Raw genomic sequence first — 25,425 nt, forward strand, 5'->3', positions numbered from 1 at the left:
AGTTCTATCTCTTTGCCTTATAAATAAAACATGGGGTTTTCTAAGCATCTTTTGGCATTCTTAGACTTAGTGCTACAGGAAAAGATTCGGAAAACAACCTAAACAGAACAATAACCTCTGGGAAATCTATGAAACAACAAGAAAGTACAGGTATGGGATCCCTTATCTGGAAAACCATTATCCAGAAAGTTCCAAATTACAGAAAGGCCATCTCCCATAGACTCCATTATAAGCAAATAATTCTAATTTTTAAAAATGTTTCCCTTTTTCTCTGTAATAATAAAACAGTACCAGTACTTGATCCCAACTAAGATATAATTACCCCTTATTGGGGGCAGAACAGCCCTATTGGGTTTATTTCATGTTTAAATGATTCCCTTTTCTCTGTAATAATAAAACAGTACCAGTACTTGATCCCAACTAAGATATAATTACCCCTTATTGGGGGCAGAACAGCCCTATTGGGTTTATTTAATGGTTAAATGATTCCCTTTTCTCTGTAATAATAAAACAGTACCTGTACTTGATCCCAACTAAGATATAATTAATCCTTATTGGAGGCAACAAGCCTATTGGGTTTATTCAATATTTAAATGATTTTTAGCAGACAAGTTATGGGGATCCAAATTACAGAATGATCCCTTATCCGGAAAACCCCAGGTCCCGAGCATTTTGAATAACAGGTCCCATACCTGTAGTACAAAAAAAAACACCCAGGGATAATTTATTAATCTGGGATACCATTTAAAAAAACAAACAAGCTGTATCGGGATCTGTCCATACTAATCCTTTGTACTCACTCACTGTTAGGGCCTATGAGGCAGAAGTTGATAAACAAAAGTTTTGCATAATTCATATAGACCTGCTTTATCAATTCAAACTGAAGTGAATACACTGCAGCCACAAGTGAATACACTGCAGCCACGGCTACAACAGGAAGGATTAACAAACCAGTTAGAGAGGCACACAGTCCCAGTTGTACTGTACGTTTTTATTGGCTAGGCAATGCAGTTACAGTATAGAGGCGGAACCATAGCTGTACTTACTATTGGTTAGTGAAGGCAGAGGCACCGGCCATAGCTGTACTGTACTTTCCAGTTGGTTAGGTAAGGCAGTTATACAATATGATATAGATTAAGTCAGAGATATAAGGGGGAAGCAAAACTATTTACACATTACTACATACTCCCTATTGTAATGGCAATTCACTTCTTCTTCATGTACGGAGCAAGGCAGCACTTTTCTAATGTACACTGAATACTAGGGATGCATTGAACCCACTTTTTTGGGTTCGGCCGAACCCCTAAACCCACCCTGACGGATTCGGCCGAATACCGAACCAAATCCTAATTAGCATATGCTAATTAGGTTCGGGAAGGGTGAAAATTTGACGCAAAGCACGTCGAAACCCCCCCCCTTAATTTAACCCTTTCTGAATGCTAATTAGCATATGCTAATTTACACAAATACCAGATCCGGAGTGAGATTTAAAACAGGACAAAAAAAGCCTCCCCATAGGCCCAATAAATTGTGACAGTCTATGGCAGGGGTGCCCAAAAGGTAGATTGCGGTCTACCAGTAGATCACTTTAAGGTTTCTGGTAGACCTGGAGGTGGAATGGAGTGGGATGACATCCCGCCACTTCTTTCCCCCCCCCCCCCCAGCATACTGGAGCTTTTGAGTGTGGCTGCCCAAGCCATCTGTCTTTGTAGTTTCATCCCAGTATAGAAGATTGCCCCCATCGGGCCGCTGTATATATTTGTTCCCACTTTATATATGTGTCTGTGTGCAGGCTACAAAGTGAGCCATGAAGAAAGGAAATAAAACTACTACAATCCTTTCACATTAAACTTGAAGTTGGCACTTGAATAATGTTAAGTGGGTATTACATGTGAAATTGGCACTGCAGTTATATGTTGCTATGTGTATTTGTTAAACATCGATTGATACTTTTTCTTGCTTATTGCGCCAAATGATAGACGTCACACTATTTTGGTAGATCTCATGACGGAGGTCAGGTGCCAAGAGTTGATCACAGGGTGACAAAGTCTGGGCACCCCTGGTCTATGGAATCTTACAGCAGCCCCTCTGGCATTTGCCTAAGTCTACGGATTGCCAGTCTGGGCCTGGCGTATAGCTTTCTTCACACCACTGAACCAAGTTTGCAATTATGTATTTGTGTCTGACATTTGTGTGGGCAGATATTGCTTTACAATACTCAGAGGACTTTCCATCAATGCCAGGAGATCAGAAATATTGTATATACAGGCAGCATTCAAGTTGTTGTGATGAAATAACCTTTATTAAATTGTTAGCTGAAGACACTGAGGCTAAAGGAAATCAGTTGTTCCTTGTAAATATAATTTCCCCGCGCTCTGTGCATTGACCTCAGCAATAAGATAAAGGCTGTTTTACCTTCCCACTGCCTGCAAATTTGATTTCCTCTTACTGGCGACGCAGTGGATTTCTTCCCAGGTTGCTGGATTTTCCTCTAATGTTCTACAAGCATAATAGCCGAGTGTCACGGTTTTAATGACAATGTTTTATTGGCATTACAGTCAATCAGAGCAGACAAGCTTTCGAGCACTATCTCCGCCCTTTGTTAGGTCTAAATCAATACTCTTATTATGTTTCTGGAGACTTGATGAATGGAGAAAATACCTAACTAAGCTGCTCTGTTATAATTAACTGTTGGGCCACTAAAAAAAAGCTGTTAACTGCTGCAGTACTCATACTGCTTCCTTATGGGAGAATGTGGCCAATGATGCCCCATGTGGTGAATCCTGAGCTCTATAACAAAACACTACCATATCCCTACCACAAAACTGTTTCCATAAAAATGTAGTAGCATGTAGGGAAATGATGTGCCATTGGTAATCCTAAATAGAAAATTGCCATTTTAAAGTAAAACTACACCCCCCCCTAAGGTCGAAAAGCCCCCTTAACTGACCTGCATAGACCCCCCTCACCTCTCCCTTCTCGCATAGTGTATAACTGGCCCTATCAAAAAACCCAACCTAAAAAAGCAGAACAGCGCAGCAGCATATCTGGGTGCCACCTTCCATTCATTCGCGTATGCTTCGGGTCTCACCACCAATACGGACCCCGCTTGAGCATGCACAGTTGGGGCTAGCCGGACCAGGGGGGGTGTAGTACTAAGGGCCGCCCCCTGGGATTATAAGATTCATGGTGCCCACAAACAAACCAAGGCACATCAGCCAATTAATGGGCAGAGTTCTGTCTTTTATTCCCATACTTGTTCCTGCATTATTTCTTGTCAGATAAGGCTAATAAAGAGTTAATCTCAAGCTGCAGGCATACCTTCAGTTCTCTCAGTAGTGCCCTTAAGTCTACCCATATTTCTCCTGTTCAGAAGTTCAGAAGCCAAACAGGAAGAAAAAACGCTGAGCTGTGTAAAGAAAGTTCCCATAATGCCTCACTCCTGCACAGACACCCAAACCAAGTGAACATGCTCAGTTAGTAAGACTATGAGTCAGCTTCCTGCTGATTGGCTCAGATCCACATTCCTAAGGGGGGGAGTGAGTTCTTAGAATTCTTGAGGGAGGGGGGAGCAGGAGGGGGGGAGAGAGCAGAGAACTGCGTGTCTCTGGCATAGGAATTACAGACACAAGATATCTTTCCACAGAGAAGTCAGTGCAGCGTTTCTGTGAGTGCTTATAGCTGTATTTACATAGACTTTCTGATAAAGCTTACTTAGTTTTTATCTACTTTAAGTATTCATTCTGGGGGTAAAGTGTTCCTTTAAAGGGAAAAATAATGGGGCCTTCAGTACCCAAACAAAGTACTCCTGCAAAATTTAGACTTAGGGAGATTTCAGAATCTGCTGTTACAAAAAAGTAGGGGGATGACAGTTGCAAGCTGTTGAGGCCACTTTGGCTGTTCCTCAGAAATATAAAGACTGGCTAATTTGTGTCCTGCTTTTTATGGAGAACAGGGTATCAACTTTTAAGAAACTGCTGAAAGTGGCAGTGCCATGTGACTGCAATAATAAAAGGGAACACTAAAAAAAGGACACATATTTAGTAAGCAGGTATTTCCACACAGTAATTGTTCTTAAGTAAAATATGGATTTAATGGATCACATTATATTGTATATAAATTCCATTCTAATGTTGGATGTTTTTGGAAAGAACGCAGTTGCCCAGTGAACAAGAGGGGGAATGTTCTACTGTAGAATGGTAATATCCAAAGAAATAAGGCCAAGAGATGCATGAATGGTTTTATGAGCATTGGCATATTATAACTCGCCTCCTGCCATTGAAATTCCGACCAAACGAAATGATTCTTGTGACCATATTTCCACCACCATCGCACAATACCAATGGGATTTCTCCATTGTAGCCAATGATTTGACCTTCTGGCAGCTGATGGTTTTCTTTTGTCTGTATATCTGGCTGATGATAGTTGCTCTCTTTCACTCTAGCCAATTAGGATTGTCCTCAGTGTCAAGACCCTCTTTTTAACTACACAATGTCCTGGTCCTGTACCACCATAAAAACCTACCATGGTTGGTTAAAGAGTAAGTGTGATCTAGGAAAGGACACATTGCAGGGTTTGTTCAGCTGATGGTCTACCATTAATGGAAGATGTTTTCAGCTACTCAAGATCATTAAGAGTCTTGTAGTACCAAATTTCACCTGTGGTTGGCGGCAAATCTCTTCTAAGCAGAACAACAGTAAAACCACACAATGAGTTCAGAAATGGCAAATTCCACTTTTTTTTATTATCCCTTCAGTACATTTGTTTGCAGGGAAAGTTTTAGAAGACTGTGTGTCCTCATGGGCTCGTTGCCTACCTCCTTTGTATAGATCTGCCTTTGGATATCATTTGGTTTCCTTTTATTACTCCCCAATTCTGTAGACTAGGTAGGCACTTTATAAATAACAATAACATTCGGAATGAGCTGGTGTTTCCGTGCTGCCTTCACAGAGGAAAATAAAATCTTTTTTAAAGTGTTTCAATAACTCTGCTTGTCTTCTCTTGAAAAGGAGAATTCTCCATAGGCATAGATGTCATCCTAATCATATAACAGCAAAGTATCTATCTTAAATGATTCTTCTGCCGAGCAGACAATACACCTGAGAACAATACCTTACAAGTAAATATATTTGACTCCAAGTGCTACAAATATTTTGCTGGGCTCTCGGCACACAAAGGCAACAGAATGGATTCTTACACTGCTCAACTTAAAAAGAAGCATCTGTTGAGTTCTCCCAAATTTTCATTGATCTGCACAAATTCTATCCATAGCCAAAGAATAAAACTGTGAAATTGAATTTTCATTTTGTTATATTTTATTCTAGAACGATAGATGAAGCAAGAATGTTTATTACTAAATCTGTGCACTACCAGACCCTCTATAACCATGCATCCCACCCTACAGCAGGGTCTGCTCTCTATTCTAACCCACCGAGCACACCATCTGATTTAGGCCCAACGCAAAGGCAAACAAAGTAGCCTTATGCCCACAATTTTTTAGAGGTCCCTAATGACACTACCAGGGGAAGGCTGCCACGGTGGACATTGTGCTTTGCCATCACCCAGAGGATTGTGTTTTGACATTCACATTGCTTTGCCATCGCCCCATTCCCTGCTTTGCACCTCTGCATGCTGCCACCCAGTGGGTAAGTTGCAAGCAGCCAAGGGTTGAATGAATACAGCAAGGTAGGACAAGTTATGGGAGAACTGGAATTAGTATGGTGGTGAGATTTTGAAGCTGGCACTGGCCAGAGAACCTGGTAAGCAAGTAAGAGTGATATAAAGATACGGAGAGAGCACCGCAAAGTGACTTAAACGAACGGAAGATTAAGAGCAGAGTAAAGATGGGATAAGAAAAAAGTGGAGAAAAATTATCAGACTAAAAAAAGCTGCGAAGGGAAAGTGTAGAAAATAGAATTAGCAAGAAAGAAGATGACATTTTGAAGGGGGGTTAGAGAGAAAGGAGTATAATATTCAAGCAAAGATGTATTTGAATCCACAACAATTATGGAAAGTACAGAATGCACTTGGACTAATCTCCCCGCAATGCCATCCCAACGGCAAGAATGTAAATTGCCGGTTGGATGGCATACGCATCACTACGATTTGCTGAAGTTGCCCGAATTTTCCTCTCAAGGCAACTTCGGCAAATCGTACCGACGCGTATGCCATCCCACTGGCGATTTACATCCATGACAAGTAGCAGCTACTTGTCATGGCTACAAAACGCCAGAAAATACTCTGCCATAGACAATACTGAGAACTGCCTCTGCTAAAACACATGTAGAGACAATTATCAGTAAATAATCAGCATTGTCTATTTTAGTAGCCACAACAAGTAGCTGCTACTAGTAGCTCAGTGTGTCTTCACCCTTAGCCTTTCAGTGGTGAGATCAGAAGCATAGGCGGATTTTCCATAAGGCTAGGGTAGGCTAAGCCTCCCCAAACCTGCTTGGCACATTAAAAAAAAAACCTTACTCTGTTTCTGCACTGTCCTGTTAATCTGTTTCTGCAAGCTCGTTTTGCTGTGCTCCGATTGGATCTTTCTTCTTGTGGATTCTCCAATCAGAGCACAGCTTTCTTGACAGACAGTAAAATTGACCAATCAGAGCACAGATGCACACAGGGATCTGGAGATTTTGGAACTGGAAGCAGTGCAGAACTGAAGACTGAAAAGAAGAATCTGCCCCTGTAACTTCACCTAAGAACCAACTCTCAACTTTTGCTGCAGTTTTCATCCCACAGGCACTATACACAGGTACTATACCCAGGTACTATACACAGGTACTATACACAGGTACTATGCAGTTCTAAAGAATCACTAGCTGACATTAAATTGTTTTTTTGCCTGACCTGACATCTATAATAACTTATAATCTATCCCCTACCCTAACAGATGGAGGGTAAGTTAACTCTTTCCCTCTGAAAAAGCTCATTGTGTGTTTATATATTTGTTGTTGTTTTTTGCACTTACTATTTTTTTTTTTTGTCATTGTTTTGTTCATTTATAGTAAGTTACAGTGGGGCCAATGCTGTGTATCAGTGCCAGTGTTATAGTGCCAGGGCCTGAATATCTGCCATCAGTACCCACTGTGTTTCACTGTATATAATGTGCTGGTTTTGTAAATACGGACTGCGTCTCACTGTATATAATGGGGAGTCAGTACCCACTGCCTTTCTTGCTATAAAACTAACATAAACACATCTAAAGGGGTGGTTTACTTTTAAGTTAACCTTTAGTATGTTATGAAATGGCCTATTCCTAGCAACTTTGCAATTGGTCTTCCTAATTAATTTTTTTGAATAATTTGCCTCTGTTCTGCCTCTTTCCAGATTTCAAATGGGGGCCAAAAAATATTGCTCTGTGAGGCTACAATTTTATTATTATTATAATTTTGTATTACTTATTTTTCCAAGTAGGCCCCTTAACTATTCATATTCCCATCTCTTGTTTAAACCACTACCTGGTTGCTAGGGTAAATAAGACCCTAGCAACCAGATAGCTGCTGAAATACCAAATGGAGAGCTGCTGAACAAAAAGCTAAATAACTGAAAAACCATTAAAAATAAAAGTGAATTTTAATGCGAACTAGCCCTTGAAGCTAACTGATCACAAACACAAATGTTTGCAGATTCCCTCACAGAAGTGCGCGTATGAATACTTTTACATCCGAAACATTTTAGGGTAAAAAAAAGCACCCCCCGCACTTTTGTACAGTATCCCTGGGAGTCAGTGGGAACGGCAAGAGGTAGTTGGGAGGTTAATTTTTAACACCAGCAGCGAATTCACTAAGTGTCACATTAGCTGTAGGTCAGTCTGTGTATGGGCCATCTTTAGCCCCCCCAAACAAAAAAGTCACCCTCCGCCTATGATCAGAAGTAAATTAATTCCCCTCACTATGCTCCATTGGGATCAGTTCTCTGCTGTAGAAGTACATTGTATGAAACAACAGTTTTCCATCTATTTACTATCCAAATAAATACATGTTTATGCTGTAATATAAATATTTTATGAATATTTCTGCAGATCGCTACATGACATTAGAGATAAAACAAAGATATTTATATTTCTCGCCAGCTCATTTTTATACCTGTGATTTTGTAAAAATGCAGATAACACAATGTAACACCGGTATAGCGCTAATAAAAATTCATGGGTTTCCAATAAAATTGCCATTATTATTAGCCCTAAGCTGGCATAACACTGTGTACAAAATGTAAATGACAATTCATTAAATAGAATAGAATAATGAGCAAATCACAAAAAAGCACAATACAATGCATTTTACATAAAAAGAAATCTCCTTACTGTTGTTGAATGCTTTTCTTCTTAACAAACTCTGCAAATGTCAGAAATGGGAAACACAGAGTATCTGGAAAAGGTGGTAAAGAAGAACAAATGTATAGATTATATACAATATAAGCAAACCAAGAAACAGGTTACATGTTTATCTTAATAGATATGGGGTTATTCTTCATTCAGCTTACAACAGCTTTCATACAAATCCTTTTTCTTCCCAATAAGCACTACCCTCTTGGGTATTTCTACTGTAAAAATTAGTTTTGCTGGCATTGGGGCTGGCATTACTAACACTGAGCAAAGTTACCTGAGCAGTAACAGGTGTTGATTGGTTAATAGTTACTGCACTCTGGCTCAGTTATAAAAGGGGTGGTTCACCTTAAAAATAACTTTTAATATGATGTATTCTAAGACTTTTTGCAAGTGGACGTAATTTTTTATGGTTTTTCAATTATTCAGCTTTTAAATGACATGGGATAGGCTATCGGTGCAACTGTGTTGAAGGGCGGGTTCTTGGGGGATCAGGCCAAAAGAGGTAAATGGGACAGATCGGGGTCAAAATAAGAGGTCATAACAAATTTACTTGCAAATACATTACCAGTAAATTTGTAATACTCGCCCTGGCCTTGGCCACTATTTTACTAGTTAACTCGGTAAAATACCAGCTGGGTGGCAACCCTATTGGCTACTGAGCAATTCCTGAACCTGAACACTTGGGTTTATTCAGGGTCTGCCCACAGAGCGGAAATCCAATGATCCACATGTTTGGATCTCCATTTAAATATGCTCATGTACACATTTGGACCTAAACAAACCCCTCCATTTGTTATCCAACAATAAGTTGGATTTTTTATCCAATGTGTCCATACATTGTACACTAGTATTGCCACCTTTCTGACTGGGGGTAGCTGGGGTTTGGACACAAAAGGGGCACGATGATAATGTGAGATGGGCAGGCGAATGCCAAATGGCGTGGTGATGGCCAGAGGGAGGGATAAGGACTGCACCCAGGAAAAAATAAGATAAGTTCTTGGCAGATCGGTTTGGAATCCTAAGGGTATTACAAACAACTACATTACCAGCTAGGTGGCAACCTTGCTCTGCACCTATTCATTAGCATGTATTCCTGAGTTTTAATAATTGTTTTAAAAATAGATTCTTTTCGTGTTCCAAAGTGGATTCTGCCAAACCTGTAAAAACTTCAAGGTGTTCTCACATTATATGCTGCGGGTGTGAAACCCAATCATCAGTAATGAGGCAACACACCAGCGCACAGAGGCCAAACACTGGTATGGGGGTGTGCTATGCCTTTAAGAGTTATTCCAAAGCCAGGCTGCAAGTGTAGCTCTGATTCTGAATCAGCATGCATCCTGCCTTTGAATGCTTCACCCAAGCTGACCCAAGATAATGTATTGCTATAGTCTGCCTGTAATAAAATGCATCCCCTTCATGTTTCTAGGGAGGCTGTGCAGCCAAAACCACATCTAAGCGCACATCCTCGGCTCTCGCAGCTGCAGCGAGGGAGCATTTTTAATTCATGGCAAGGAGAAAATGGACGGCAATCTATTCCCATAAAGGTACACAGAGGATACTAGCCATACACACTCCATTAATGGTTAGGAGTTGATTTAAAGGGAGACCCAGCAGTAAATTTTCTGTACTTGGTGGAGGGAGAAGGAACATGTGCTACTGCAGTTCAAGTTTTATCATATCTCTGTGGACTGCAAATAAACATAGAGGGGGTAATTTACTTATGCCCTGGATGCAAGTGCAAGAGCATTATCAGTACAAAAATGTGCCTCTTGCATGGAGCACCTGGGCCAATGGCTGTGCATCTCTCTCTGTGCAAAGCAGCCCTGTAATTATGCCTGCCATAGGCCAGCGGGGTGTATGGGGCTCTCCTACAGCCTCTGCCCCCTAGGCTAAATGGCACACAAGCTTGGGCGGGGGGACACCTATGTCTCCCACTATATATATATATATATGGAAATGCTGCTGCACTAGATATGTCAGAAATCTGAAAGGCACACTGTGCTTTTTACACTTTGTACCTTGTCCAATAACAAATAAATGAGCCACAGTGGTGCTAACCTGCCCCCTTTAGCTTAAAGGGGTAATTCACCATTTACCTTTTTTGATTAACTTTTAGTATAATGTAGACAATGCTATTTTGAGACAATAAGCAATTGGTTTTCAATTGCATGTGTGGTTTTTCAGTTTTACAGCTTTTTGTTCAGCAGCTCCCCCATTTGGTATTTCAGCAGCTATCTGGTTGCTAGTGTCTTCTTTACATTAGCAACCAGGCAGTGGTTTGAATAAGAGACTGGAATATGAAGAGAGGGCCTGACTAGAACAAATAAAAGTATTATAAAGTATTAAATAATATTAATAATAAAATTGTAAGATCACAACAGAGCAATAGTTTTTTTAACTGGTGGGGTCAGTGACCCCCCCATTTGAAATAAATAATGAATACCAATTGCAAAGGCGCCCAATGGGAGAGGGCCACATTACCATCAGATAGATGACTTCCATTGTAGGTCCCCCAAGGATATCGTCCGATACACAATACATGCGCAGATTTTACCCTTATCCAAATTTTCTAACCTGTCTGATTGATTAACCAACTGAACACCATGGTACAAAAATTATTAGGACTATAATTTGGAGCTCACACAACGGTCCGGAATTTTTTTTTTTTTATCGGTATGTGTATTGCCAGCTTTAGGCCACATACCCGAGTTCTAGCAGGATTATCCTACATAATAAAAGGAAGGCACTAAAAAGAGATACGGAAGATAATGGGAACAAAGCATTAAAAATTAGCACAGTTAAACAGAATCTGCCAGCATAGCTACAAAATTTTGTCTAGCAAGGCCCATTACAGGAATATATAAATAGCCTCAATATTGTTATTAAACAAACTCAATGGGACAATATGAATGGAGACATTTAGCAGTCCTTCATCAGGAATGAATCCAGTATTAAATGAAATAAGACACTTCTTTAAATTAAAAAAAGGGGGGATCATAGGCCGTACATGACAAATAACTTTGCCTTTAATAATGCAATATGATTTCTGTGTGATAAGTTACGTTTAAGGGTGCCTTTTTTCCACGCAGGTAAGTGAAACAGAAAGAGAACAAAAATCGATACTTTATTACATTTACTGTGACTAGAAAGAATTTATGATTTACTGCTTAATCTCAGCAAACCTTTCGTGGCATTGCTGCAAGCAGGGTCCGCTGCTAGCAAATCTCGCCATTATTGTAGTTTTTTTTTTTTGTTTTCTATACGTTTGTAGTGAAAACCTTCCATTTGTCACTTTATTGGGATAAAATTCCATCTGAGCTGCTGGGAGTATTAATAAAGTCGAGTTCTCTGTTTGCTTCATGCTGGGTTATACTTTTTTAATAAAGATGCCACGTGCCACTCAGGGTTAATCTACCAGCTAATGAATTCATATATCCGATCATAGTGGGGGCTTCTTATAGACAGTCCAGTTAGCAGTTGCCTTGTGCAGATAGAACAATTTGGATAATGCATGCTAGAATATGTATCATCCTCATTTCTGTCATTTATGCATTTAAATAGCACCAGCAAGTTACCAGGCCATTTCTGACATCAGGGATTTACCAAAACACGGTACAGAAACGATTATCAGAAAAGAAATAAGGTGACATTAAGGTCTATGCCACACGGGGCTGATTCTCAGCCTGAGGATAAACACTGTGACTGCTCCCAAAGTAAATTCATTTGCCCAGGTGCAGGCACACAGAGCAGATTTCACCACCTTTTTTGTAGAATAGAACCGGCCGGATGTGATGTCATACAGGGGTGGGGAAATTGGCAGGGCATAAGCAGGGCTATGCTTATAAGTGAGAATCTGGCACAGGAGAGGCTCTGGAAAGGTAGGGATTTATTGGGTAAAAGCCAGGGGTCCCCAACCTTTTTTACTCGTGAGCCACAGTCAAATGTAAAAAGACTTGGAGAGCAACACAAGAACCATAAAAGTTCATGGAGGAGCCAAATAAGGGCTAAGATTGGCTATTAGGCAGCCTCTATGCACACTATCAGCTTACAGGAGGCTTTATTTGGTAGGAAATCTTGTTTTTAGTCAACCATAACTTGCCCCCAAGTCAGGAATTCAAAAATAACTCCCTGGTTTGGGCAGCAACATCCACAGGTTTGGTGAGCAGGATCACTGCTATAAAGGACCAGTCACAGTTTTGGGCTGATTTAAGGGTAGGGGCTGATTCGTTGTCTGCATTTAGGGAGGCCATCTGGCTGGTAAAAATGGTGCTTGATACCAATGTTATTAAAGAAGAAGAAAAGTTACAATCACTGTGGGTGCCAAAATGTGGCTAGTGATTGTAATCACTTACCCGAACCCCCCCCCCCCCATTAGGAGAAAACGACACTGGCCGGGGTGTACATGAGCGAGCCTCCTCTTCCTCCCTTGATCTTTATGCATGTGCAGTAGAACGAAAAGCCAAAGTTTAACAAAAAAGCCAGCTTTTTCACTCAGGATCACTGCAAAAAGAGAAGAAAGGAAGAGGATTGCTCGCCTGCATTTACCGCGGGTCAGTGCCGTTTTCTCTAACAGGAGCATGGCTGGGGGTATCAGATAAGCAATTACAATCATTGGGGGTGCCTAACATTTGGCACCTCCTAGTGATTTAGCCTTTCCTTCTCCTTTAATAGGGGATAAAATATAGGAAGACTGTCTTTTATTTTATTTTTTTTTTTAGAAAAGGTGGCAACCCTATGTGCAGGCTGAGAATCAGCCCTGGTTGGCATTAGCCTTACAGTGTAAGAGGCACAATGAATCCCCAACTAAAAGTAAAGTTACTGTATAGTAAGGTTGGAATCCATTGTCTATATGAAGACATAAGGCCCTAGGCATACCTCCCAACATTTAAAAATAGAAAAATAGAAAAAGTGGAAAAAAAGAAATAGTGCGCATAGAGCGGAAACTTTTTGACCATGCCCATTTTGTGACCACACCCCCTAAACACCACTCCCATTTTACAAAATTTGGCAGGTTATGTAAAGTTTGAACACATTTCTGGAGGTTTTGGGGTTGTTTTATGTGTTATTACAGTTTTGCTAAAAAAAAAAAAAAAAAAGTGAAATTGGCCTTTAATCTGCAAGTCTCAGTTCCCCCAAGAGACCTGTTAATCTTATTAGTTACAATTGTATCTCAGTGCAGGTGTTGAGTATTCTGTGCTCTCTGAGTTGAGAAACTTTGTATCTTTTTTGGTGTTCAGTGCAGGAGATGAAATCCGGACTGCCGGCAGGGCTGTAAAAATAAGGACTGCCCCCCAAAAAGTGGGACAATTGGAAGGTTTGCAGAGCAAGTGCCTCTATTTCTCAACTGTTCTCTCAAGGGATCAAAATTATGTTGCAAAATCAGTTTCATGACCCAAAAACCAGTTTAAAACTAAAGACCTTGCTTTAATTGATATGTTCTATAGAAGGAGCAAGATTTACGTTTCTTAGGTGGAGTTACAGGCTATTTTGCTAAAGGTGGGTTTTGTTATAAAAGGCATTAAGTTTGCCCATAGCAATTAGCAGGTAGAATTTACTGGTCCCTTGCTGAAGAGCAAACATCTTATTAGTTGCTAGGGGTTACTGCTAATGGGCATTGTAGTGCCTTTAATAGATATATAAACACTCTCTCCCTGTAATTCCTCTTGTCTCTGTTTAACACCAGGATGATGGTAGAACTTGTTATTAATGGTAAATAAAGCATCCGTGGTGTATTTGTGCCCTCTGCATTGTTTGCTCTTGTCATTCCCACTCGCTCATGTTTCCTACAGACATCATCCTTCTTTGTCTTACACTCTTTCAGCAGTGCCCCTCTCTCATGCACTGAGCCTCTGCTCATCCCTCTGCCTCATTTCTTCAGCTACAGCCTCTGTTATAATCCCCTTTCCTCTTAGGCCCGGATTTGTGGGGAGGCCACAAAGGCTCAGGCCTAGGGCAACACAAATTTAGGAGCGGCATGCTGCCCAAGCCGCACTGAAACTTTGCTCAATGCGCAGAAAACATCAGCGTGTCCTGACCCCACTGCTCTGACCCCAAGTTACCCTGCTTGTACCTAGGGTGTGTTCCTCTCCGATTCATATATATATATATATATATATATATAAACACAGAGAGCAGCGCAACCCTTAACAGAAAAGAAAAATGCCCTGGGTGCTGAAAAAAAACCTGTTTTACCATTTTTTTGCACCAAGTCCCTGTGAGTAAGGCATCTATTCTACACTGGCATCATTCAGATCCAAGTTGGCACCTAAGGTATTAGAGCTGAGGAGGTGGGGGTGCAACAATCTAGTGACAGCGCCGGATTCGTCCTTTCGGCGCCCCTAGGCCACCCCCGTTGGTCGCCCCTAAGCCCCCCCCCCCGTGTGCGCATGCGCGAATGCGGAACCACCGCCCCCATGTGCGCATGCGCGAACGCGGAACCACCGCCCCGTGTGCGCATGCGCAAACTCTGAACCACCACCCCCTGGTTGCGAGCGCGCATGCGCAAGCATTTAAAGTCCGATACGGAGCAGTGGGGAGAGGTCCCCGTTGCTCCGTAAGGGAGGCAAACTTACACATTTTATTGCGGCGGGGCGGCATGCCGCCCCTAAATTTTTGCCGCCCTAGGCCCGGGCCTTTGTGGCCTCGCCACAAATCCGGGCCTGTCTAGTGACACTTTATCAAATAGAAGCACTTGAATGTAAATGCAGATCGCTGTGGGCACAAAAGACCTTCTGTTTTTTGTTGTCACTCTTGTTCAATAATACTGTAGTGCTGATAGCTGGGGGTGACCTTGCGTGGGCGATTTAACATTAAATGATGTGACTACAAACAATGTGACATTAAAATAACTATTAAAGGGCAGCTCACCTTTACAAACCTTGTCATTTTCAAACAGTATACCACAAATAATGATTTTTTTTCAACCGCTACTTTATTTTTTAAATTATTTAAGTTTAAAGTATGGCATTCAATATCCTCCCTTGTACAGCTCACTGTCACGCATGGTTTCCAAACATCCAGAACTAATGCCGAGATTCCGGTCTGAGCTCACGCTTCTGCCTATAACAGCCGCCTTTCACTTCAGGAGGAGCCCTTCGCTATTTAGATGCCGCCAGGACTTAATGTGACAGAAAAGGCAGAAGTTGTGGGCAAGCCAGGGAACTAGGGTTAAAATTACCCTAGCAACCAAAAGTGGTGTGAATAGGAGAGGGCCTTTAAGGGGAAGGAAAGGTACAATTACTTTTTTTAATGTTAGGCACCTTCCCCCAGTGATTGTAATTCCTTCTGTTAGGAGAAACCCGCCCCAGCCCAGGGTAGCTGTGAGAGAGTGATCCTCTTCCTTCTTCTGTCTTCATGTCACTTGCATATGTACAGTAGAGTAAAAAGCTGAACTTTAACAAGAAAGTCGTCATTTTCACCCATTGTGCTTTAGAAATGTTTCTTTACTATATTTTGCTTAAGTTGCTTAGAATTACATTGTCTTTATTTTATGCAACACACCGTTTATGGGTGAGCTTTCCCCATGAGCTTTAAAGGGGTAGTTCACCTTTACGTTAGCTTGAACCTAAAGCAATAAGTGATTCTTAGCGTCTCTACAATTGGTTGTCTTTTTTTATAGTTTTTGCATGATTTGCCTTCTTTTTCTGACTCTTTAGAGCTTTCAGATGGGGGTCACTGACCCTGACAATTTTATTATTATTGTCACCTTTTATTACTTATCTTTCTATTAAAGGAGAAGGAAAAGTACAGTCATGTTAGGCACCCCCAATGATTGTAATTGCTTACCTGAAACCCCGGCTGGTGCTCCTGTTAGGAGAAAACCGCCCTAGCCTGGGGTAGCTGCGAGTGCGAGCTAACGTAAAGGTGAACTACCCCTTTAAAGCTCATGGGGAAAGCTCACCCATAAACGGTGTGTTGCATAAAATAAAGACAATGTAATTCTAAGCAACTTAAGCAAAATATAGTAAAGAAACATTTCTAAAGCACAATGGGCAGAGATATTCCTATGTATATGCACTGAATAACAATGAGTATAGGTGTATCATTTCCAACACTGTGTATGAGCTAAGCCAGCTGACAGCAGAACACAGGCTTCCAAAATACCAACTAAATCCATTTGCATAACAGAGACATTGCTGCATGAATCTGGGGAGCAGGGGAATGGTTATACATCGCCTGAATGCTTACTATGGGGTTACTACTGAAGAAAAATCTGCTCATTACATTGTCATCAAAACCCCAGGATTGCCAGCTTCATTCCAACACTATGCCCTGTGGCATGAAAGAGACCAATGAGAGGGGCTGTTACAGAGATATCAGGCTTGTGCTGGGACAGGTGAAATAATACCCAGGCCATGTATTATGCACCTCTGAAATAGAAAATAATTTGATCCGCATTCCTGCAGCTCAGCTGAAATTGATACACAAAAGAGTAGGGTAATAAAACACAATATTTTTTATTATCTAGGCAGAAAAAGCAAATGAGATTTAGCCTACATAAACCTGGTATTATTGGCCTACAAATCTTTACATGGCTGGGCTATGGGACAGGAGTATCATACAAACGCTTTGCACAGAGAGGAAGGTGGTACAATTAAAGTACAGGTATAGGATCCCTTATCCAGAAACCCATTATCTCTCAATCACCTCTAATTGGAAATCACTAGAACCCCCAAACATAGGAGAGGTCATCTTTCGCGTACAAGAAATTAAATTGATGGAACAGATGACAAGACAGAGAGGGACAGTCCTACAACATGAAAGAATATGGTCAAATTGGGATTATTTACCAAATTTGGGATTTTAGAATGATTTTTTTTTTTCAGCAGTTTGTCATTTCAGCAGCTGCTGAAATTTGGTTGCTAGGGTCCAATTTAACCCAGCAACCAGGCAGTGACTTGAATGAGAGACAGGAATATGAATAGAGGAGGGCCAAAATAGGAAGATAAGTAATAAAAAAGTGCTGCCAGTAAAATTGTAGTATCGCAAAGCAACAGTTTTTTGGCTGCTGGGGTCAGTAACCCCTCACTTGAAAGCTGGAAGGAAGAAGGCAAATAATTATAAAACAAACTATAAACAAAATTAAAAAATAAAGACCTATTGAAAAGCTGCTAAGAATAGGCCATTCTAGAACATACTCAAAGTTAATCTGAAGGGAAACCACCCCTTTACGGTAAGGTGATCCAGATTATGGAAAGATCACTTATCTGGAAAACCCTATGTCCCAATCATTCCAGATAACAGATCCGATACTTGCACAGGGAAAACAAAGGTGGCCATACACTGGGCAATAATCATCGATATACCTAGAGCTCATTGCACATCCCAGTTGGCGGCACAAAGCAGTTCCAGAGGCACCTAATATTCTACCTTTCCCCCACTGTTTTTCCAGACAGTTGGAACTAGGCAGCGAGACATGGATCCCTGCTATGGGCAGCCCGGCCGGCACGTCTCTTGCTTTCTTCCTCTACCACTTTTATGTCTGAAAATAATCGGCGCCGTGTGAATAATTTACCCAGTGACTTATGTCTATGAATAAACTCAGGGAGAGTTCAGTAAATAACGCTCTTGCTCTTCTTGCTTAAGCAACATATATATATTTCTGGGCCTGCCACATTTATGGATGAAATATTTATAGGCGCACAATAAAAAAGAAAGCCAGAAGGATGATCCTCCATCGATCACAGAATGGGGAAATGTTTAGTTAGAGAGGGTGACATTTATAGCTGTCTAAACTGTGATTCCAGGGATTTTTTGTTTTTTTTAAATGTATCAAATCAATGAATATTTTAAGAATGTTTCTTTGTAAATCGAAGCGCTGAATTTGTCTAAAGAAAAGGAAAACACGGCAAGTCTTCCTTCCACAAGCGGCTTAACCTCCATTTCGCATATAGTGAATAAACACAAAGCACTCACGGCATTTGACCTGAAATATATAAAATATTTATTGTTTCATCAGATTGCCATCAACATCAACGTGTTTCGATTCACCCGAGACCGTCGTCAGGATGTAACACAGCAAGTGAATCACATCGCTTAAAAACCCACACACCAAAGTGGCCTATGCCCACACACCATTACCTAAAGTGCAACATATAAACTCTGACTTCTGAAAAATTTCAAGTATTCCAAATGTCCAAGGTTCTAAAATTACAATGCAGCATTAAAATCAATCAATATAAAAAGTAATAATTCAAGTAAATACAAATGTGCCATTTCTCATTGTGTCCTTCTAGACAAGAGCAAAATCAGCCAAAAAAACAAGTTAATTATTTCTCCCGTGATACCACTTAAACAAAGTGCATGTGTTTTATAGACTGAGCTAGAAAACTTTGCTCATACATCAATTAAAGGCCATATTAAACATAAAACATGATTAGCCAACATGAATCAACACTATCTTATTATCATAAATCAGTTAATGTAAATCTTATTAAAATTCAAACAATACCAGTTCTGGAAATTGGTATAAATCTTATATATCACCACTCTATCATCAACCTCCACTAGAATAGAAGAAGGACTCAAGATATATATATATATATATATATATATATACATACATATACATGTATATGTATACGCATACATATATAAATATATATATATAGGTCTAGACAGTCACTATTTATTGAGCTATTTGGGGGCTGTTTGGGCCTCTGTGTACTTAAAATGCCAGGGCCTATTTTGAATCCTAGTCCAGGCCTGTATATATATATATAGTCCATAGAAGAACAGTCCGCGCTCTCAGGGCTTCAAACAAAGTAATAAATGTATTAAATGTGGAACTATTTAATATTGATTACTATGTTTGAAGCCCTGAGAGTGTGGAATCTTCTTCTATGGACTGGATGATAGTGTTATACTGCACCCAGACATTTTGGCTCCAGTATTAGATGCGAGTGTTCTCCTGAGCACTATATAGATATATATATATATAATATAATAATAATAATATATCTAAAAATAAAGTATAGGAAAAAAGGGAAAGTTGTGCTCACCAACCATTAGGCCATGTGATCGCAAAATTTATAAAAACATGTCCTCTGCACACACCCATTCTACTCATTCATTATACATCTTACAAAGTGACAGGGTTTTGCTAGCTTGAAGTATATTGCAATATATGGACAAACAATCTCTGTTTTGCTTAAAGGGGAGGGCATTGCTTGGTAGCTTAATGCACAGAATGTCTTAATGTCCTAAATATATTGATAATGGGTGAGTGCAGAGGATCTCTTGTTGTTATCTATATCTATATAAAGCTCCAAAGACATTTTAAATTAAAGTAATAATCAAGCATTTTCTTCCACTATGGTAGTATCACAGATATTGTAAGAGAAGGAATTGCCTTAAGGTCAATTTAGTAGACTCTGGGACTTAGGGAAGCATCTGCCTGTGACCTTCTGTAAATCACTTTACCTCCTAAAGTCTCAGATGCCAAAGCTAAAGAGTTATCAATAAATAAGTGTATATGTTGCTAATCCCAGGAAACTATTGGATCTCACCAATCCAGTGCCGAATTAAAAGCAAAACCAGATATCACAAGGTTCACTAATGGTAATATCATTTCAACTGATACAGATTCAAAACAAAATTCATATTTACACAACTAGTGAAAATCTGCATTAGAATTTCACCATGAATTTTGTTTCGGCAGGGTGGAACCACCAGGACCAGCAAGCTACTTAAATTCTAGAGGGATGCAAGCTCCACCCTGGCACAGTTTGTACAGTTTACCAGGACCAGAACTAGGAGTAGGCAAAAAAGGCATGTGCCCAGGGAGCAACGGTGGGGGGCACTAGGCACGTACCCCTTCTGTGGGGATTGGGGCAGCCTAGGGCACCCGAGCGGCTTGGCCTGATTTTGCAGTTTATTTTATATGTACTAGAGCTGTGAATGCTTCCCCTGTGTATCTGTATTCTCTACTGAGCCTTTACTCCTCAGGAAAACTGCTACTTTAGGTAAATAAGACCACTAATTCCATATCCATCATCCATTTATTAAATCATGAGAAGGACAGGAAGCAAGTTGAACAGAGATTAGTGGATGAAAGAAATGATTTAAGACTCAGCCCTGCCTCGCATCTGGCCCCGATTCAAAGCTTATACTCATAAAGATAAGTGTTGCAGCAAAAGGAACACAGTGACGCGCTGAGGGAAAATTCTTATATAACTTCTGCGATTATCCGTCTTTTGGATTCTGTAAATTTTTATTTCGATGAGTCACCAGCACATTCCAGTACAACATGTTGGGGCTAAAATGGCGCCATCGTTTTGCCCCATACACAAGGACAATAAAAGGCAGCTGAGCTGTTTTAGGGGGCTGATCTGCCAGCTTAAAATTACTGCCACTATAATACTATTCCACCATATACCAAAAAGCATATGTAATAAAGCAAGATTATGCAACCTATTTATTGGTGGTGTCTCATATAAAACAATTCAAAGGACCTACCCACCACAAACTTTCATGCTGGACTAAAGGGAAGGTAAACATCATATGGAAAAAAGCATAAATACATGGAGTCATGGATTCAGTTTCTATGTCTATTCCTGTGCCCACTTTGCGTGACTCTGTAGGGGTCATTTACAACCACAAGCTCAGTTACGGTAGCACAGATTTCCCCACAGGCACATAAAATCCCATTTATTAAAGGTACTTAAATTAAAATGTACTCTTCTGTATGTTGCGGTCAGCATAGCTCAATCCTGTCAGGGGAGTTGCACCTACTGAACAAAGGGGTAACCTTGGAGCTACCGCCACCCAGTGGTGTAACTATAGAGGAAGCAGACCCCGTGGCCCGCAGGGGAGACAGGGTGCCCCAGACCATTGGTCTAAAGCTAAATGTAAAGTTACAATCACTGGGGGTGCCAAATGTTAGTGACTGTAATCACTTCCCTTATACCTCGGGTTGGTGATCCTCCCCAGCCGCTCACTTACCTGCCAGTGGGGAGGGCGATGCAGGCGGCGAGAGTGGGTGGGCGGATGGGGAAGGGAGTAGAAATGTGACAGATCAGACTTGGATAGCTGTGAGCCTGGCTCTTCCAAAGATTTTCTTTGCAGGGGGGCCCAGCGCACACTAGTTACGCAGCTAGTATAAATAAATTTAAAGCAACTGGACTTGTTTGGTAATCATTGAAGACGTTTCACTGCTCATCCGAGCAGCTTCTTCAGTTCAACTGATTACCAAACAAGTCCAGTTGCTTTAAATTTATTTATACTAGATATACCATGACCTGGATGAATGAAAATCTTCATAGACATAGTTACGCAGCTGCTGCCACTTCTGAACTAGGAATCAGGAGTACTTACACCACACACTGGAAATGCCAACCGGACATCAGTGCAATTGTGTACCATTACAGGACAAGGAAAGGGTGCTTTTGCAAAGTTTTTTATTTCATTTGTCTCATTTACCTCTCCCAGATCGCTACCTTTGTTTTTCAGAAAACCTTCTTGAAAGCAAATAGTCAATCATTTAATCTAATAGTTTCTTAGTAGATCGCATCCACCATTTTTTCCGTGATCGCATCACCCTTGTCTATCTTCTGCACATGTGTGAAATTTCTTTTGAAGTGTGACTGTGTTCATTTTTACACATTGGGCACAAGTATGGCAGATGCAATGCTCCCAGGCGCACCAAATGGCACTGTAAGTCTGGGGAAATCCGCTGCATTATGGGAGATAAAACCATGGCGACTGCACTTAATATTGCACTTTGCTTACTGCACTCACGGTCGTAAATCAGCCCTTTTGTCCCAATATTGCAGATATACAGGCCAGGGGCTCACAGTGTTGTTCCTAAAAAATGTTGTGTGAACATAAATATATACCGTATACTATGAGTCAAACTGGTCTGATATTCTTCACTGAAAAATTCAAGAAAATGTAAGAAAATGCATAAATTTCCAGGGATGGTGACAAACCACTTATACACATATCTGACATTTTCGCTATCTAATTAGAGAAAGGTAATTTGCAGGACTAGTTGAACCCCACTCTACAAACTTTCTCCCCAGCTTTCCCAGCCAGCCATCAGTGTTGCTGTTAAAACATCCCAGCATGTAGTCCTTCCAAAAAGAAATAGAATTTGCAATATCAATTAGCATATAATCATTGTTGTAATTATGGCCCATTTATTTCCCTTTCAACAGGCAATGAATATTTGATAATAGATGACTGAACCATTATTTGTCTTTATGTTTGCATTTTAATGATGGGAGTGGGGGCTGTCACTGTACAACAGCAGCCCCTGCTGGTCACATGTTATTATCAGAGCACTTCTATGTTCTGAGAAGCCAATATACCGTATGTTTTCAGGTACTGGATGACAATGTATGACTAAGAAGTCTATGAAGCCCTTGGGCACACAGAGGACCATACCACAGAATGTTTAGCCAAATTGAACAACATAGCAGCTCCCATAAGTACAATCAGAAAGACCAATTAGGTATTTGCTTTTACTGCTCTACTTGCATCTGAAAAAATCTAATCACCGATTGGTTGCTATGGGTTACTGACCAGGTGCAAATTAGCCCAGTCTTTATAAATGACCCCCACTACTAAACTTTACAAAAAGTTTATGGAAAAACTTGGACTGCAGCTTGAAATGCCAGGGCACATTTAAATCTTAGTCTGGCCATGTACCAGGTAACTGAGGCAGCAGGGCCGATGCCACACCTCTTGGCCCCTCCCACCAGCACGCACTTATCTTGGGTACATGTAGGGGCCTATTTATTATGATGTGTAAAAATACAGCGACAAAATTCACCACGCATCGCCAGGCATCACTGTGTATGCACTTTTTCTTCTGCCGGAACTTAAATAACAGCATAATATCCGGTGTTCGGACGGTGAAATTCCCCATTTATTTTACACAACTTTTTACACCGTTTTGTTTTACACAACATAATAATGCTGTGAGGGGGGGGCTGGGCACTGCCCAGATTTTTGTCCAGACACAAATGTTCTGCGCATGGACCCTAAGTGCAATACTACACTAGCCCTATGGTTTGTGTCCTGGAGTATGGAACACTATAAGTTTTCTATCATTGTATTTAGGAAAGTGGCGGCTTTTCCAAGCAATAACATTGATCTTGGTAAACTTGCTTTTGCTGTGCCAAAAATCTCAACATATTTTTCACAGGTCAACACAAAATCAAAAGTGAGCTTATAAGATACATTTTCAATTAAATAAAGACATTTTTAGGGTTAAGAGTCCCAGCGGGACGGCCCTATGAGCTACACTTTATGCAGACTAATGCAGCCCCACCATGGAGTGCAGGACATTCCTCTTAGTGTTTTAGTAAGATGGGGAGATTAGTTCTCTGGGGGAGTCAGCGCCGCCCGTCAGTCTTCTGGCTGGGAACCTGCCACCTATGGAGAAACAGCTGTTAAAACACAGCCCTGCAGCGAGGTGCACAACATCCACAGGGAGCTGAAAGGGGAGCTGTCACCTAGGGGCATATTTTTAAAGGTGTGTAAAAAATAATGTTGAACTACAGCATTACCTCATTCACACCAAGGCACACTGTGTAAAATCATTATTAGCTATTAGACCGTGTAATGCATTCTGGCGTAGGTGAAACAAGGTGTAAAAGAGATGTTAGCTTGAAAAAAGTGGTGTAAATATCAGGCATGCAACAAATTCAGGTTTTAATATGGGATTTTCCCAAATTCATGCACCTTAACTTTCCAGTTTGCAGCCAAAATGTGACTTTTTAATGACATTTGTTTAGAATAAATAATTTTATACACCTTTTATACATACTGTATATATATAGTCCAAATGCACCCATTTATATAAACACAGATACTGCAATACCCCTATGCAACTGTCAGTGTTTATGGATGTTTTAATACAATCAGCTCCTCCATATACTGTATAGAGAAAAGCATCAAATCTTATGGACCTAGCCTGAATCCAAATATCAGCACCCTTATTTTTCTATTAAAGGTGTAGTTCAAATTCAAGTTAACGTTCTTCTTCTGCAACTGTTCAATAAGTAATTTTTTATGTTTTTTTAAAGGGAAACTCCACCCAAACACAACTTGAGCTTTTTTAAAAGAAAACATAATTTCAAGCAACTTTGCAATAAACATTAAAAAAGAAGCCTTTTCAAGATTTTAATGTAATAATATGGTTTGGAACAGTTCCCTAAGCCCCGCCCTCTGTTCTCCTGCTGATCTGGCTGGCTGAAGAGGATTGCTCGCTCGCAGGTACCCCAGGCTGGTGCAGAAGCATTGGCCTGGGGTACCAGGTATGAGATTACAATCACAGGGGGGTGCCTAACATTTGGAACCCTCCCAGTGATTAAGACTTTCTTTCTCCTTTTAATCTCAAATCTGCAGTCTAACAAGGTCTTATTAAGTGCATGGGTCAGAAATAGCCACAGGCCTTTACTAAGGTACAGCATAAGCCAACTAAATTCTAGACAAGAGGTAGAGTATATAATCCTGCCAAAAATATATACTTTAGGTAAGAGATTGCAATTTAATTTCCTGAGAGGGAAGGATGTCGCCAAGCTCCACAGCCAAAAGGATGCTCTACTCAACATCCGCCTCTATGATGAGCTATCAACAAGCGTACAGTAAGTAGAGGATTATAGGCAGCACCTTAAAATGTGGACCATACTCTTCTTCTTAGTGCTGCCTTAAGCTCCATTGTGTCCAGACCGCCCCCCAAGTCTGCTACCAACCCTCCCTATTACAACCAAGAACAGAAATCAGAGGCCCTCCAGCAGAGCTCAGAATACTTTATGAGATATATCTTGTTTAATGCTGGAGGTTAAGGCCTCAGAAAGAGACAGAAGCAGAGTAGAAAGGTATTCTGCAAGACACAAACTTACTTGATGGAAAGCACAGGAGAAGGATGAAATTTGTGTACCAACAGGCTTTTCACTGGATAAATATTCATATAATTATAAATGAATATACCATGTATTGCATATAATCACTCTCTTGGGAAGGCTTAAATGCTAAATGTTTATTATTTTCTGCCTATGGAGAGGTAGATTTAGAGCAGCATGGAGAAATATTTTACACCATAACAAATGAGTTTGCATGCCTGTGCCACCGTAAGGCTCCAACAC

At 40.6% G+C, this 25,425-nt stretch overlaps 1 protein-coding gene across 3 annotated transcripts in view; it reads right to left on the minus strand.

Moving 5' to 3' along the window:
- LOC100492951 (tetraspanin 4) overlaps positions 1–25,425 on the minus strand; it is a 329,574-nt gene that overhangs the window by 236,225 nt on the left and 67,924 nt on the right. For all 3 annotated transcript variants that reach the window (XM_031900608.1, XM_031900607.1, XM_031900609.1), the window contains one exon: positions 8,309–8,372. The gene's annotated coding sequence lies outside the window, so the exon portion shown is untranslated. The remainder of the gene's footprint in view (positions 1–8,308; positions 8,373–25,425) is intronic.

Source organism: Xenopus tropicalis, chromosome 4 (assembly GCF_000004195.4).
Source record: "Xenopus tropicalis strain Nigerian chromosome 4, UCB_Xtro_10.0, whole genome shotgun sequence".
Taxonomy (NCBI): domain Eukaryota; kingdom Metazoa; phylum Chordata; class Amphibia; order Anura; family Pipidae; genus Xenopus; species Xenopus tropicalis.